Source organism: Carcharodon carcharias, chromosome 4, assembly GCF_017639515.1.
Source record: "Carcharodon carcharias isolate sCarCar2 chromosome 4, sCarCar2.pri, whole genome shotgun sequence".
In the NCBI taxonomy this organism is placed as follows: domain Eukaryota; kingdom Metazoa; phylum Chordata; class Chondrichthyes; order Lamniformes; family Lamnidae; genus Carcharodon; species Carcharodon carcharias.
Window position 1 is genome coordinate 76,855,584 of NC_054470.1, and position 13,953 is coordinate 76,869,536.

Genomic DNA, 13,953 nt, shown 5'->3' on the forward strand with positions numbered 1-13,953 from the left:
TGGTTTGTTTTCCAGGCCTTCATCTCTGCTGTCTCTGGGGCTGCTGTCATTTAACTTACTGTTGGATGCCCATTAAATATAATGCCAGAGCGACATGTGGGATGACTTCACGCTGCCCATGCCTCAGTGGATGGGTCCCCATCCTGCCGACAGTTAATTGGCCAGCCCTGTGGTATATGAAAAATTAATCCAGCCCCGATCTGTGTGACAATGGCACCTGCTTCTGGTCCTGAAGTCAGAACATTGGGCCCACTGACAAAATTCCAGCCATCATCTTGAAATCTTTCCCTTCACAGAACATACATGATTGACCTGTATTTCTTGGGTTTATTGGTCCTTTTTTTTTGAACAAGGATATATTATTAGCAATTAGAACAAAGAACAAAGAAAAGTACAGCACAGGAACAGGCCCTTTGGCCCTCCAAGCCTGCACCAATCATATTGCCTGTCAAATTAAAATATTTTGCACTTCCAGGGTCTGTATCCCTCTATTCCCATCCTATTCATGTGTTTGTCAAGCTGCCTCTTAAACACCACTATCGTACCTGCTTCCACCACCTCTTCTGGCAGCAAATTCCAGACACTCACCACCCTCTGCATAAAAAACTTGCCCCGCACATCTCCTCTAAAGTTTTCTCTTCTCACCTTACATCTATGTCCCCTAGTAATTGACTCTTCCACCCTGGGCAAAAGCTTCTGGCTATCTACTCTGTCCATGCCACTCATAATTTTGTAAACTTCTAACAAGTTGCCCGTAAATCTCTGTTGCTCTAGTGAGAACAATCTGAGAACAATTGCCAACCTCTCCTCATAGCTAATAACCACCAGACCAGGCAGCATCCTGGTAAACCTCCTCTGCACCCTCTCCAACACCTCCATATCCTTCTGGTAATATGGTGACCAGAATTGCAAGCAATATTCCAAGTGTGGCCCAAGCAAGGTTCTATACAGCTGCAGCATGACTTCCCAGCTTTTATACTCAATACCCCTGCCAATGAAGGCAAGCAGGCTATATGCCTTCCTGACTACCTTATCCACCTGCATTGCCACTTTCAGTGACCTGTGGATCAGATCCATCGATGCACTTAAGGGTACTGCCATTTACTGTATAATTCCTACCTGAATTAGACCTTCCAAAATGCATTACCTCATATTTGTCCGGATTAAACTCTATCTGCCATTTCTCTGCCCAAGTCTCCAACCGACCAATATCCCATTGTATCCTTTGACAATTCTCTTCATTATCTGCAGCTCCTCCAACCTTAGTGTCGTCTGCAAACTTACTAATTAGCCCAGTTACATTTTCCTCCAAATCATTTATGTATACTACAAACAGCAAAGGTCCCAGCACTGATCCCTGCGGAACACTACTAGTCTCAGCTCTCAATTCAGAAAAGCTCTCAATTCAGAAAAGCATCCTTCCACTGCTACCCTCTGTCTTCTATGACTAAGCCAATTCTGTATCTACCTTGCCATCTCACTTCTGATCCCGTGCGACTTTACCTTCTGTACCAGTCTTCCATGAGGCACCTTGTCAAAGGCCTTACTGAAATCCACGTAGATAACATCCACTGCCCTTCCATCGTCGATCATTTTTGTCACTTACTCGATAAACTTGATCAAATTATTGAGACATGACCTCCCCTTCACAAAACCATGCTGTCTCTCACTAATGCATTCATTTGCTTCCAAATGGTAGTAAATCCTGTCATGAAGAATCTTCTCCAATAATTTCCCTACCACTGACATAAGGCTCACCGGCCTGTAATTTCCTGGATTATCCCTGCTACCCTTCTTAAACAAGGGAACAACATTGGCCATTCTCCAGTCCTCTGGGACCTCAACTGTAGCCGGTGAGGATACAAAGATTTCTGTTAAGGCCCCAGCAATCTCCTTCCTTGTCTCCCTCAGTACTCTGGGGTAGATCCCATCTGGCCCTAGGGACTTATCAACCTTAATATTCTCCTCTTGTTTGATCTCAACATGATCCAGGCTATCTACACACTCTTCCCTAAACAAATCGACCGCTAAGTCCTTCTCTTTGGTGAATACTGATGAGAAGTACTTATTTAGTATCTCTCCCATTTCTTCTGGCTCCACACACAGATTCCCACCTCTGTCCCTGGGTGGGCCTACCCTTTCCTTGGCTACCCCCTTGCTTTTTACATATGTATAAAGGGCCTTGGGATTTTCCTTAATCCTGGTTACCAATGACTTTTCATGACCTTGCCTCCAGGACGAAGACTCGGAGGGAGGAGCACCGGAGTTGTGAGTATAAATCTAGCTTACCTCGGGGATTCACGGCCTTGTCTCCAGGGAGCAGACTTGGAGGGAGCAGCACTGGAGCGGCGACCTCGGGGCACAGAGTACCTGAAGCCAAAACTGAAGAAGTGACGTCACAGGAAAGCTATGACCTGATTGGTTGGTAGGAAATCTGCACCAAATTTGAAAAAAAAACGATGCAAAGCTAATTAATAAATTAATTAACTAAGTAGAGATGGCTGGGCAGGTGATGTGCTGTAGCTGTATGATGTGGGAGCTGGCAGATCCCATTGCGAGCTGCAGTGACCACATCTGCAGCAAGTGTTGGTTTCTGGAAGAACTCTGGCTCAGAACTGATGAGCTGGAGTCCCTGCTCTGGACACTGCAGCACATCTGGGAGGGGGAGAGTTACCTGGACACTTTGTTTCAGGAGGCGGTCACACCCGGTAGATTAAGTACCTCAAATTCGGTCAGTGGTCAGGGTCAGCAGGGTGTGACTGTAAATGAGGTAGGTAGAAGGATCCTGTGTTCAGGAACAAAGGAGCCTCAGCTCTTGACCTTGTCCAACAGGTACGAAGTACTTGCTCCCTGTGTGGATGAGGAACAGGGTTGTAGGGAGGATGAACCAGCTCACCACGTCACCATGGCACAGGAGGCCATTCAAGAGGGGGGAGCAAAAAGAAAAGTGGTAGTTGTAGGGGATTCTATAATTAGGGGAATTGATAGCATCCTTTGTAAACAGGATCAAGAGTTCTGCATGGTATGTTGCTTGCCCGGTGTCAGGGTGAGGGACATCTCTGACTGGCTTGAAAGGATATTGGAAAGAGAGGGGGAGGATCCAGTTGTTGTGGTCCACGTTGGGACAAATAGCATAGGTAAGACTAGGAAAGAGGACCCGTTTGTGGATTATCAGGAATAAGGAACTAAATTAAAGAATGGGTCCTCAAGGGTTATAATCTCCAGATGACTACCCGAGCCATGTGCAAATTGGCAGAGGGACGCGAGAATAAGGAAGGTAAACACGTGGCTAAAGGAGTGGGACGGGAAAGAGAGGTTGCATTTCGTGGGGCACTGGCATCAGTGTTGGAACAGGAGGGATCTGTACCATTGGGAGGGTCTCCACCTGAACCGATCTGGGAACCAATGTTCTAGCGAAAAGGGTAAATAGAGTGGTCAACAGGGCTTTAAGCTAGAAAGTGGTGGGGAAGGGAAGGGTAAAACTCCAAGAAGTATGACTAATGGGAAACAAAGCAGTAGGTTAGCATGTTGGGGGGGTGGATTCAACTTCATGGAAAATTATGAAAAAACTGAAAAGAAAGTAGAGCCCAGGAGAGGCTATTAAAGTCTCCAGAACACAAAATAGGACAGAATGTTTGGAAAGGGCTAGGAATCTAACTTCAAGCACATCAGATAAAGGGACGACAATGAGAAGGGGGACAGGAAATACAGGACTGAAGGTGTTGTACCTGAATGCACGCAGTATACGAAATAAGGGAAATGAGCTTGTGGCGCAGATTGAAATTGGCAGGTATGATGTGGTGGGCATCACGGAGACATGGCTGCAAGGGGATCAGGACTGGGAGCTAAATATTCAAGGATATACATCCTATCGAAAAGATAGGCAGGTTGGCAGAGGGGGTGGGGTTGCTTTGTTTGTAAGAAATTAAATTAAATCGATAGCAAGAAACGACGTAGGGTCAGATGATGTAGAATCTGTGTGGGTAGAGTTGAGGAACCGCAAAGGTAAAAAAAATATAATGGGAGTTATGTACAGGCCTCCGAACAGTAGTCAGGATGTGGGGCACAAGATACACCAGGAGATAGAAAAGGCGTGTAAGAAAGGCAAGGTTACAGTGATCATGGGGGATTTCAATATACAGGTAGACTGGGAAAATCAGGTTGGTCGTCGATCCCAAGAAAAGGAATTTGTGGAATGTCTATGAGATGGCTTTTTGGAGCAGCTTGTGGTGGAGCCCACTAGGGAACAGGCAATTCTAGATTTAGTGATGTGTAATGAGGCAGATTTGATAAGAGTGAAGGAACCCTTAGGAGGAATTGGCCATAATATGATAGAATTTACCCTGCAATTTGAGAGGAAAAAGCTGGAATCAGATGTAACGGTGTTATAGTTGAATAAAGGCAACTACAGAGGCATGAGGGAGGAGCTGGCCAGAATTGACTGGGAGATGAGCATAGCAGGAAAGACAGTGGAACGGCAATGGCAAGTGTTTCTAGGAGTAATTTGGGAGACACAACAAAAATTCATCCCTAGGAAGAAGAAGCATACTAAAGGGAGGACAAGGCAAGGGAAGTCAGGGACAGCATAAAAGCTAAAGAGAAAGCACACAACGCGGCGAAGAGCAGTGGGAAGCCAGGGGATTGGGAAGCCTACAAAGACCAACAGAGGACAACTAAAAAAGAAATAAGGAGGGAGAAGATTAAATATGAGGGTAAACTAGCCAGTAATATAAAAAAAGATTGCAAGAGTTTATTTTAGATATATAAAGGGTAAGAGAGAGGCAAAAGTGGACATTGGGCCGCTGGAAAATGACACTGGAGAAGTAGTAGTGGGAAACAAAGAAATGATGGAGGAACTAAATGGGTACTTTGTGTCAGTTTTCACAGTGGAAGACACGAGTAGCATCCCCAAAGTTCAAGAGAGTCGGGGGGCAGAGGTGAGTATGGTGGCCATTACCAAGGAGAAGGTGCTAGGAAAACTGAAAGCTCGGAAGGTGGATTACACCCAAGAGTTCTGAAGGAGATACCTGAAGAGATAGTGGAGGCGTTAGTGGTGATCTTTCAGGAATCACTGGAGTCAAGGAGGATCCCAGAGGACTGGAAAATCGCTAATGTCACCCCCCTGTTTAAGAAGGGAATGAGGCAAAAGACGGGAAATTACAAGCCGATCAGCCTGACCTCGGTCGTTGGTAAGATTTTAGATTCCATTATTAAGGATGAGATTTCAGAATGCTTGGGAGTGCATGGTAAAATAGGGCAAAGTCAGCATGGTTTCATCAAGGGAAGGTCATGCCTTACAAATCTGTTAGAATTCTTTGAGGAGGTAATGAGCAGGTTAGATGAAGGAGAGCCAATGAATGTTATCTACTTGGACTTCCAGAAGGCCTTTGACAAGGTGCCGCACAGGAGGCTGCTCTGTAAGATAAGAGCCCATGGTATTAGAGGCAAGGTACTAGCATGGATAGAAGATGGGCTGTCTAGCAGAAGGCAGAGAGTGGGGCTAAGGGGGTCCTTCTTAGGATGGCGTCCAGTGACTAGTGGAGTTCCGCAAGGGTCAGTGTTGGGACCACAACTTTTCACTTTATACATTAATGATCTAGATGAAGGAACTGAGGGCATTCTGGCTAAGTTTGCAGATGATGCAAAGATAGGTGGAGGGACAGGTAGTATTGAGGAGGCGGGGAGGCTTCAGAAGGATTTAGGCAGGTTAGGAGAATGGGCAAAGAAATGGCAGATGGAATACAACGTGGGGAAGTGTGAGGTCATGCACTTTGGTAGGGAGAATAGCGGCATAGACTATTTTCTAAATGGGGAAAGAATTCAGAAATCTGGAGTGCAAAGGGACTTGGGAGTCCTAGTCCAGGATTCTCTTAAGGTTAACTTGCAGGTTGATTCGGTAGTTAGGAAGGCAAATGCAATGTTGGCATTTATTTCAAGAGGACAAGAATATAAATGCAGGGATGTACTGCTGAGGTTCTATAAGGCTCTGGTCAGACCACATTTAGAATATTGTAAGCAATTTTGGGCCCCGTATCTCAGGAAGGGTGTGCTGGTCCTGGAGAGGGTCCAGAGGAGGTTCACGAGAATGATCCCAGGAATGAAAGGCTTAACATATGAGGAACGTTTGAGGACTCTGGGTCTATACTCAATGGAGTTGAAAAGAATGAGGGGGAATCTGATTGAAGCTTACAGAATACTGAAAGGCCTGGATAGAGTGGATTTGGGGAAGATGTTTCCATTAGTAGAAGGGACTAGGACCCAAGGGCACAGCCTCAGAGTAAAGGGAAGACCTTTTAGAACAGAGATGAGGAGAAACTTCTTTAGCCAGAGAGTGGTGAAACTATGGAATTCATTGCCACTGAAGGCTGTGGAGGCCAGGTCATTGAGTGTATTTAAGACCGAGATAGATAGGTTCTTGATTGGTAAGGAGATCAAAGATTATGGGGAGAAGGTGGGAGAATGGGGTTGAGAAACTTATCAGCCATGATTGAATGGTGAAGCAGACTCGATGGGCTGAAATGCCTAATTTCTGCTCCTACGTCTTATGGTCCCTTTTAGCCCTCCTGACTTCTTGCTTAAGTTTCTTCCTACTTTCCTTATATTCTCCACGGGCTTCATCTGTTCCCAGCCTTCTGGCCCTAATAAATGCTTCGCTTTTCTTTTTGACTAATCTCACAATATCTTCCATTATCCAAGGTTCCTAAAACTTGCCATACTTATCCTTCATCCTAGCAGGAACATGCCAGTCCTGAATTCTTATCACTGACGTTTGAAAGCCCCCCACATATCAGTTGTTAATTTGGCCTCAAACATCCGCCTCCAGTCTAGATTCCTCAGTTGCTGCCTAATATTGTTATAATTAGCCTTCCCCCAATTAAGCACCTTTCTCCAGTTCTTTGGCACCAACTCTCATCCTTGAAGAGGATTGGGGCATTGTGACCAAGTCCTCTCCAATTTCCACTCTTACTTCCATAATCATCCTCAGATGCAACCTAACCAGTCTTATTAACTTAAAGCACAATCAATATTTCTTTTGCCTGTAACTTCATAGCCCAGAATATCCCCCACTCTAACATTACCACCAAGCCACGGGATCAGGATTGGTTCAATGAAGAGTGCCGGAAGGCATGCCATGAACAGCAGCAGGTATACCTAAAAATGAAGTGTCAACCTGGTGAAGCTCCAACTGGCATGCCAAGCAGCAGAAGCGGCATGCGATAGAAAGACCTAAGCTCTGCAGTCCTGACACATCCAGTTGTGAATGGTGGTGGGCAATTAAGCAACATACCAAAGTAGCAGGCTCTGCAAGTATCTCTATCCTCAATGATGGTGGAGCCCAGCACATCATTGCAAAAGATAAGGCTGAAGAATTTGCAACAATCTTTAGCCAGAAGTGCCGAGTGGATGATCCATCTCAGCCTCCTCTGGAGGTTCCCTGCATCATAGATGCCAGTCTTCAGCCAATTCAATTCACTGCATGTGATATCAAGAAACAGCTAAAAGTGCTGGATACTGCCAAGTGTATTGGCCCTGACAATATCCCGGCAATAGTACTGAAGACTTGTGCTCCAAAAATTGCCATGCCCCTAGCAAAACTTTTCCAGCACAGGTACAACACTGGCATCTACCTGGCATTGTGGAAAATTGCTTAGGCATGTCCTGTACATTAAAAGCAGAACAAATCCAAGGCGGCCAATTACCCCCCATCAGTATACTCTTGATCATCAGTAAAGTGATGGAAAGGGTCATCAACAGTGCTATCAGGCAGCACTTGCTTGGAAATAACCTACCCACTAATGCTCAGTCTGAGTTCCACCAGGGCCACTCAGCACCTGACCTCATTACAGCCTTGGTTCAAACATACACAAAACAGCTTAACTCCAGAAGTGAGGTGAGAGTGACTGCCTTTAACACCAATACAGCATTTGACTGAGTGTGGCATCAAGGAGCCCTGCTAAACTAGAATCAATGGGAATTGGGGAAAACTCTCCACTGGTTCGAGTCATGCCTAGCAGTAAGGAAGATGGCTGGGGTTTTTGGAGGTCAATCATCTCAGTTTCAGGACATCATTGCAGGAGTTCCTCAGGGTAGTGTCCTCAGCTCAACCATCTTCAGCTGCTTCATCAATGACCTTTCTTTCACCATAAGGACAGAAGTGGGGATGTTCGCCGATGATTGCACAATGTTCAGCACCATTCACAACTCCTCAGATGCTGAAGCAGTCCATGTCTAACTGCAGCAAGTTCTGGACAATAATCAGGCTTGGGCTGAAAAGCGGTAAGTAACATTTGTGCCAGGCAATGACCATCTCTAACAAGAGAGAGTCCAACCATCACTGATTGACATTCAATGGCACCACTATCACTGAATCCCCCACCATCAACATCCTGGGGGTTATTATTGATCAGAAACTTAACTGGACTAGACATTTAAATACTGTAGCTACAAGAGGTCAGAGGCTAGGAATCCTATGGTGAGTAACTTACCTCCTGACTCCCCAAAGCCTGTCCACCACCTATTAGGCACAAGTCAAGACTCTCCACTTGTCTGGATAAGTGCAGCTCCAACAACGCTCAAAAATCTCAACATCATCCAGGACAAAGCAACCCATTTGATTGGCAGCCCATCTACAAACTTTCACTCCTTTCCCCAATGATGCTGTCAAAAAGATTTGGTTGAGAGAGGGGCAAGATTGGCAGCTCAATATTCCAGGATATAGGGTCTTCAGGCGAGACAGGGAAGAAAGTAAAAGAGGAGGGGGTATTGCAGTATTGATCAAGGAATCAATTACAGCAGTAAGGAGGGATGACATCTTAAAAGGCTCCTCAAAAGAAGCCATATGGGTAGAACTTAAAAACAAAAAATGAGCAATCACATTGCTGGGAGCCTACCAAAGGCCTGCAAACAGTAATAGAGAAATAGAAGAGCATATATATAGAAATAGGCAAATTTCAGAGAAGTGTAAAAATAATAATAATAATAGTAAAAGTGGGGGGTTTCAACTTCTTTAACATTAACTGGATTAGTCATAGTGTGATAGGTTTGGAGGGAGCCAGAATTCTTAAAATGCATCAAGGAGAGCTTTTTAAGCCAGTGCTTAGAAGGTCCCACAAGAGAGGGGATGGCCCTGGACTTAATTTTAGGGAATGAAGCCGGGCAAGTGGTAGAGGTATCAGTGGGGGAGCATTTTGCAGATAGTGATCATAACTCCGTTAGATTCAAGGTTGTTGTGGCAAAGGACAAGGATAGGCCAGAAAACAGAGTTCTAAATTGGGGGAAGGCTGAATTTAATAAGGCCAGAAATGATTTGGCCAGGGTGGACTGGGTGCAGCTACTTTTAGGTAAACCTGTGTCAGAGCAGTGGGATTCATTCAAGAAGGAAATAGGGAGAGTATAGGGCCAACATATCCCAGTAAAGATAAAGAGTGGAACCAACAAATCCAGGGAACCCTGGATGTCGAGGGATATACAGGATTAGATAAAGAGAAAAAGTGAGGCTTATTGCAGATACCAAGGGCTCAGAACAGCAGAAGCCCTAGAGGATGCAGAATGTGTAGGGGGGAACTTAAAAAGGAAATTAGGAGAGCAAAAAGTGGGCAAGAAAAAACATTGGCGGTTAAATAAAGGAAAATCCAAAGTTATTTTACAAGTACATTAAGAGTAAGAGGATAACTAAGGGAAGAGTAGGGCCTTGTAATGACCATAGTAGTAATCTGTGTGTGGAGCCGGAAGATGTTGGTAGGGTTCTAAATGAATACTTTGTGTCAATGTTCACAAGTGAGAGGGACGATGTGGGCATGGAAATCAGGCAGAAGGACTGTGATATAATTTTAGAAATTAGCATAGAAAGGGAGGAGGTTCTAAGTGGTCCAGCAGGCTTAAAAGTAGATAAATCTCCAGGCACGGATAAAATGTATCCCAGGCTGTTGAATGAGGCAAAGAAGGAGATAGTAGTGGTGTTGGCAATAATTTTCAATACCCCTCTGGCCACAGGAGAGGTGCCAGAGGACTGGAGGACAGCCAATGTGGTACGATTATTCAAGAAGGGACGAAGGGATAAACCAGGGAACTACAGGCCAGTCAGTCTAACCTCAGTGGTGGGAAACTATTGGAAGCAATTCTGAGGGACAGAATTAATCTACACTTGGGGAAGCAGGGATTAATCAAGGACACTCAGCATGGTTTTGTTAAGGGGAGGTCATGTCTGACCAATTTGAGTGAACTTTTCGAAGAGATGACCAAGTGTGTAGATGAGGGCAATGCATTTGACATAGTCTACTTGGACTTCAGCAAGGCTTTTGATAAAATCCAGCACGGGAGACTGATAACGAAGGTAAGAGCCCATGGATCCAAGGCAATTTGGCAAATTGGATCCAGAGTTGGCTGAGTGGCAGGAAGGAGAGGGTGATGGTCGAGGGGTGTTTTTGTGACTGGATGCCTGTGTCCAGTGGGGTTCCACAGGGTTCGCTGTTGTGTCCCTTGCTGTTTGTGGTATATATAAACAATTTAGACTTGAATGTAGGAGGGTTCATTAGTAAGTTTGCAGATAACACGAAAATTGGTGGGGTGATAAATAGTGAGGACGATAGCCTTAGATTACCGGAGGATATAGATGGGCTGATCAGATGTGTTGATCAGTGGCAAATGGAATTTAATCCGGATAAGTGTGAGGTGGTGCACTTGGGCAGGACAAGCAAGGTGCAAGAATACACAATGAATGGTAAATCCCTGGGAAGTACCGAGGATCAGAGGTGCATGTCCACTGGTCCCTTAAGGTAGCAGGGCAGGTAGATAAGGTGGGTAAGAAGGCATTTGGGGTACTTGCCTTTATTAGCCAAGGCATAGAATATAAAAGCAGGGAGGTTATGCTGGAACTGTATAAAACGCTGGTCAGGCCACAGTTCTGGAATGCGCTTTATAGGAAGGATGTGTTTGCACTAGAGAGAGTGCAGAGGAGATTTACCAGGATATTGCCTGGGCTGAAGAGTTTTAGTTATGAGGAGAGATTGAATAGTCTGGGGTTATTTTCCCTGGAGCAGAGGAGATTGAGGGGAGACATGATTGAGATTTATAAAATTATGAGGGGCACAGATTGGACAGACAGGAAGGAACTTTTCCTCCTGGTGGAAGGATCAATAACCAGGGGGCATAGATTTAAGGTAAGGGGCAGGAGTTTAGAGGGGGTGTGAGGAAGAATTTTTTCACACAGAGGGTGGTGGGAATCTGGAACTCACTGCCTGAAAGGGTGGTAGAGGCAGAAACCCTCGTAACATTAAATAAGTATTTGGATATGCACTTGCGATGCCGTGGCTATGGGCCTAGTGCTGGTAAATGGGATTAGAATAGTTAGGTACTTGTTTGACCAACACAGACTCGATGGGCCAAAGGCCCTGTGCTGTGGACCTTTATGACTCTTTGACACATGGTGGCAGCAGTGTGTAACATCTACAAGATGCAATGCAGGAGCTCACCAAGGCTCCTTATACAGCTAAATAATAAGATAAAAGCAAAAAACTGCGGTTGCTGGAAATCCAAAACAAAAACAGAATTACCTGGAAAAACTCAGCAGGTCTGGCAGCATCGGTGGAGAAGAAAAGAGTTGACGTTTCGAGTCCTCGCGTTCCTTATACAGCACCTTCCGAACTCATGATCGCTACCATTTAGAAGTACAAGGGCAGCAGATTGATGGGAACACCACCATCTGGAAGTTCCCCTCCAAGCCACACACCATCCTGATTTAGAACTATATTGTCATTCCATCACTGACACTGGGTCAAAATCCTGGAACTCCCTCTCTAACAGCACTCTGGGTGTACCTATACCACATTTACTTGTTATGACATGACAGATGATGTTTGCCAGGCACCAAATCTACAAAGGAAAATTGGGTTGCGCTATCACAACAGTTTTGTAATTTGTATTTGTCATGAGATGTGTGCGCTAAATTCAGAAGTATTAAGTGCATCAAGACCTTTAGAGATTTAAAAATTAAATTAAAATATTTATTAACAAAACATAAAAGACTGCAAGCACATACATAAGGCTACAATTATTTACTACTATAATAACTCCTAAAATTCCTAATTAACCTGACCTCAGTTAAATTCCCTTTAAGGCATCGGTCCAAAAATAGATTTTAGATTTGAAACAAACCCAGCAACTTAACACAATACCCTGAACGGGCTTTTCCCTAACTTAAGTTTCATCATATAACAGACTTATGCACAAATGCTGGAGGCTTCATTAAGTCTATTCCAGACATTCCTTTCAGATCTTACATGGCCTTCTGTTACATAGCCTTTCATTCTCCTTTATTATTTCTCTCTTTTTAAAATGAATTTTATTGTTCCATTTGTCTTTGAAACTGTATCTTCCTCATAACATAAAAACTTTCATGTTAACACATTTCTTAGTCTTGCTTATCTGGCTAGTTTTAAGCAGGCTAAAATTTGTTTGAAACCCAAATCTCTTCACTTATTTAAAAATACAAATTCCCTTCACACCTTAAATGCTAAACTAGCATTTGTCTAAGCCACTATCAGCGCCATTTTTTAAGTACCAACCACTGCCATCAACAGTCCCTTTGTCCTTCAGTTCATGACATCTTTTTTCAATCCCTTCTTTGTCCCCACATATTGCTGGCCTTCAATCCAGCTCCACCTGCCTGACCCCGCTTAAACAGCATAAATTTCACATTCCCACTTCTCTTCAGCTCTGAGAAGGGCCATATGGGCTCAAAATGTTACCTCTGTTTTTCTCTCCACAAATGCTGCTAGACCTGCTGAGTTTTTCCAGCATTTTCTGTTTTTTTTCAGATTTCCAGCATCCACAGTATTTTGATTTTATCATTAGCTTCTTTTGATGATTTGAAACTTGCAGCCTACTTGACTCCAAATTTAATTAAATCACACATCGACCCAACTGTACTTACCCCAATAAACCTACTTCACAATAAACCAGAAAAATATAATGAAAATTCTTATACTTTTATCACATACTGCAACAGTTTAAGAAGGCAGCTTACCACCACTTTCTCAAGGGCACTTAGGGACAGGCAATGAACGCTGACCTGGCCAGCAACACCCACATTCCATGAATGAATAAAAAATAAAGATCTTAATTCTTTCCATTTTTAGCCCACACAAGATCTCAGTACCTCATCTTTCACAATAACTTTGGGAGACATTCTTCCTTGATAAAGAGAGGTGCAAAGTACTCAGTTACTCTTTCAGTCATGTCCTCTGCCTCCATGCATAAATCCATGTTTTGGTTCCTAATTGATCTTGCTATCCTTTTAGTATTTATTTTCCGATAGAAGATTTTCCCATGAAGGGTGACCAAAGACAGAGATTTCCTGTATGAAGAGAGAGATAGAGAGTAAGATGACAATCAAAGACTTTTCAACCCCCTCTTGTTTGCTGCCAGTCACTTCTCATTCTTTCCTTTCGCCTCTCTGATTTCCATTTCATTTCCCTTTGCACTTTTTACCTTCAGCCTGGTCTTCAATTGTATTATCAACCTGATATCCATCTTAAAAATCCTTCACTGTCACCTTACTCTCTTTCTCTCTCTTTGTAAAAGAAAGCTCTGGCTTTGGTTACCCTGCCCTTCCCCTTCCTGGGAAAGTACCTCAACTGTAAATGAACCATTTTCTATTTAAAGGCAGCCCATTTGTCTGTTACAATTTTGCCTGCCAATTTTTGATACCAATTTTCCCAAGACAGATCTAGTCTAGGAAAATAGGGGCAGGGGTAGGTGATCTGCCATTCAATGAGACCATGGTTGATCTTCTGCCTCAATACCATTTTCCACATGACCCCCACATCCCTTGATATCTTTAATACCTAGAAATATATTGATCTCTGTCTTGAACATAATCATTGACTAAACATTTGGAGCCCTCTGAGTGAAGAAATTCCTTCTCATTTCTGTCCAAATGGCCTACCTCTTATT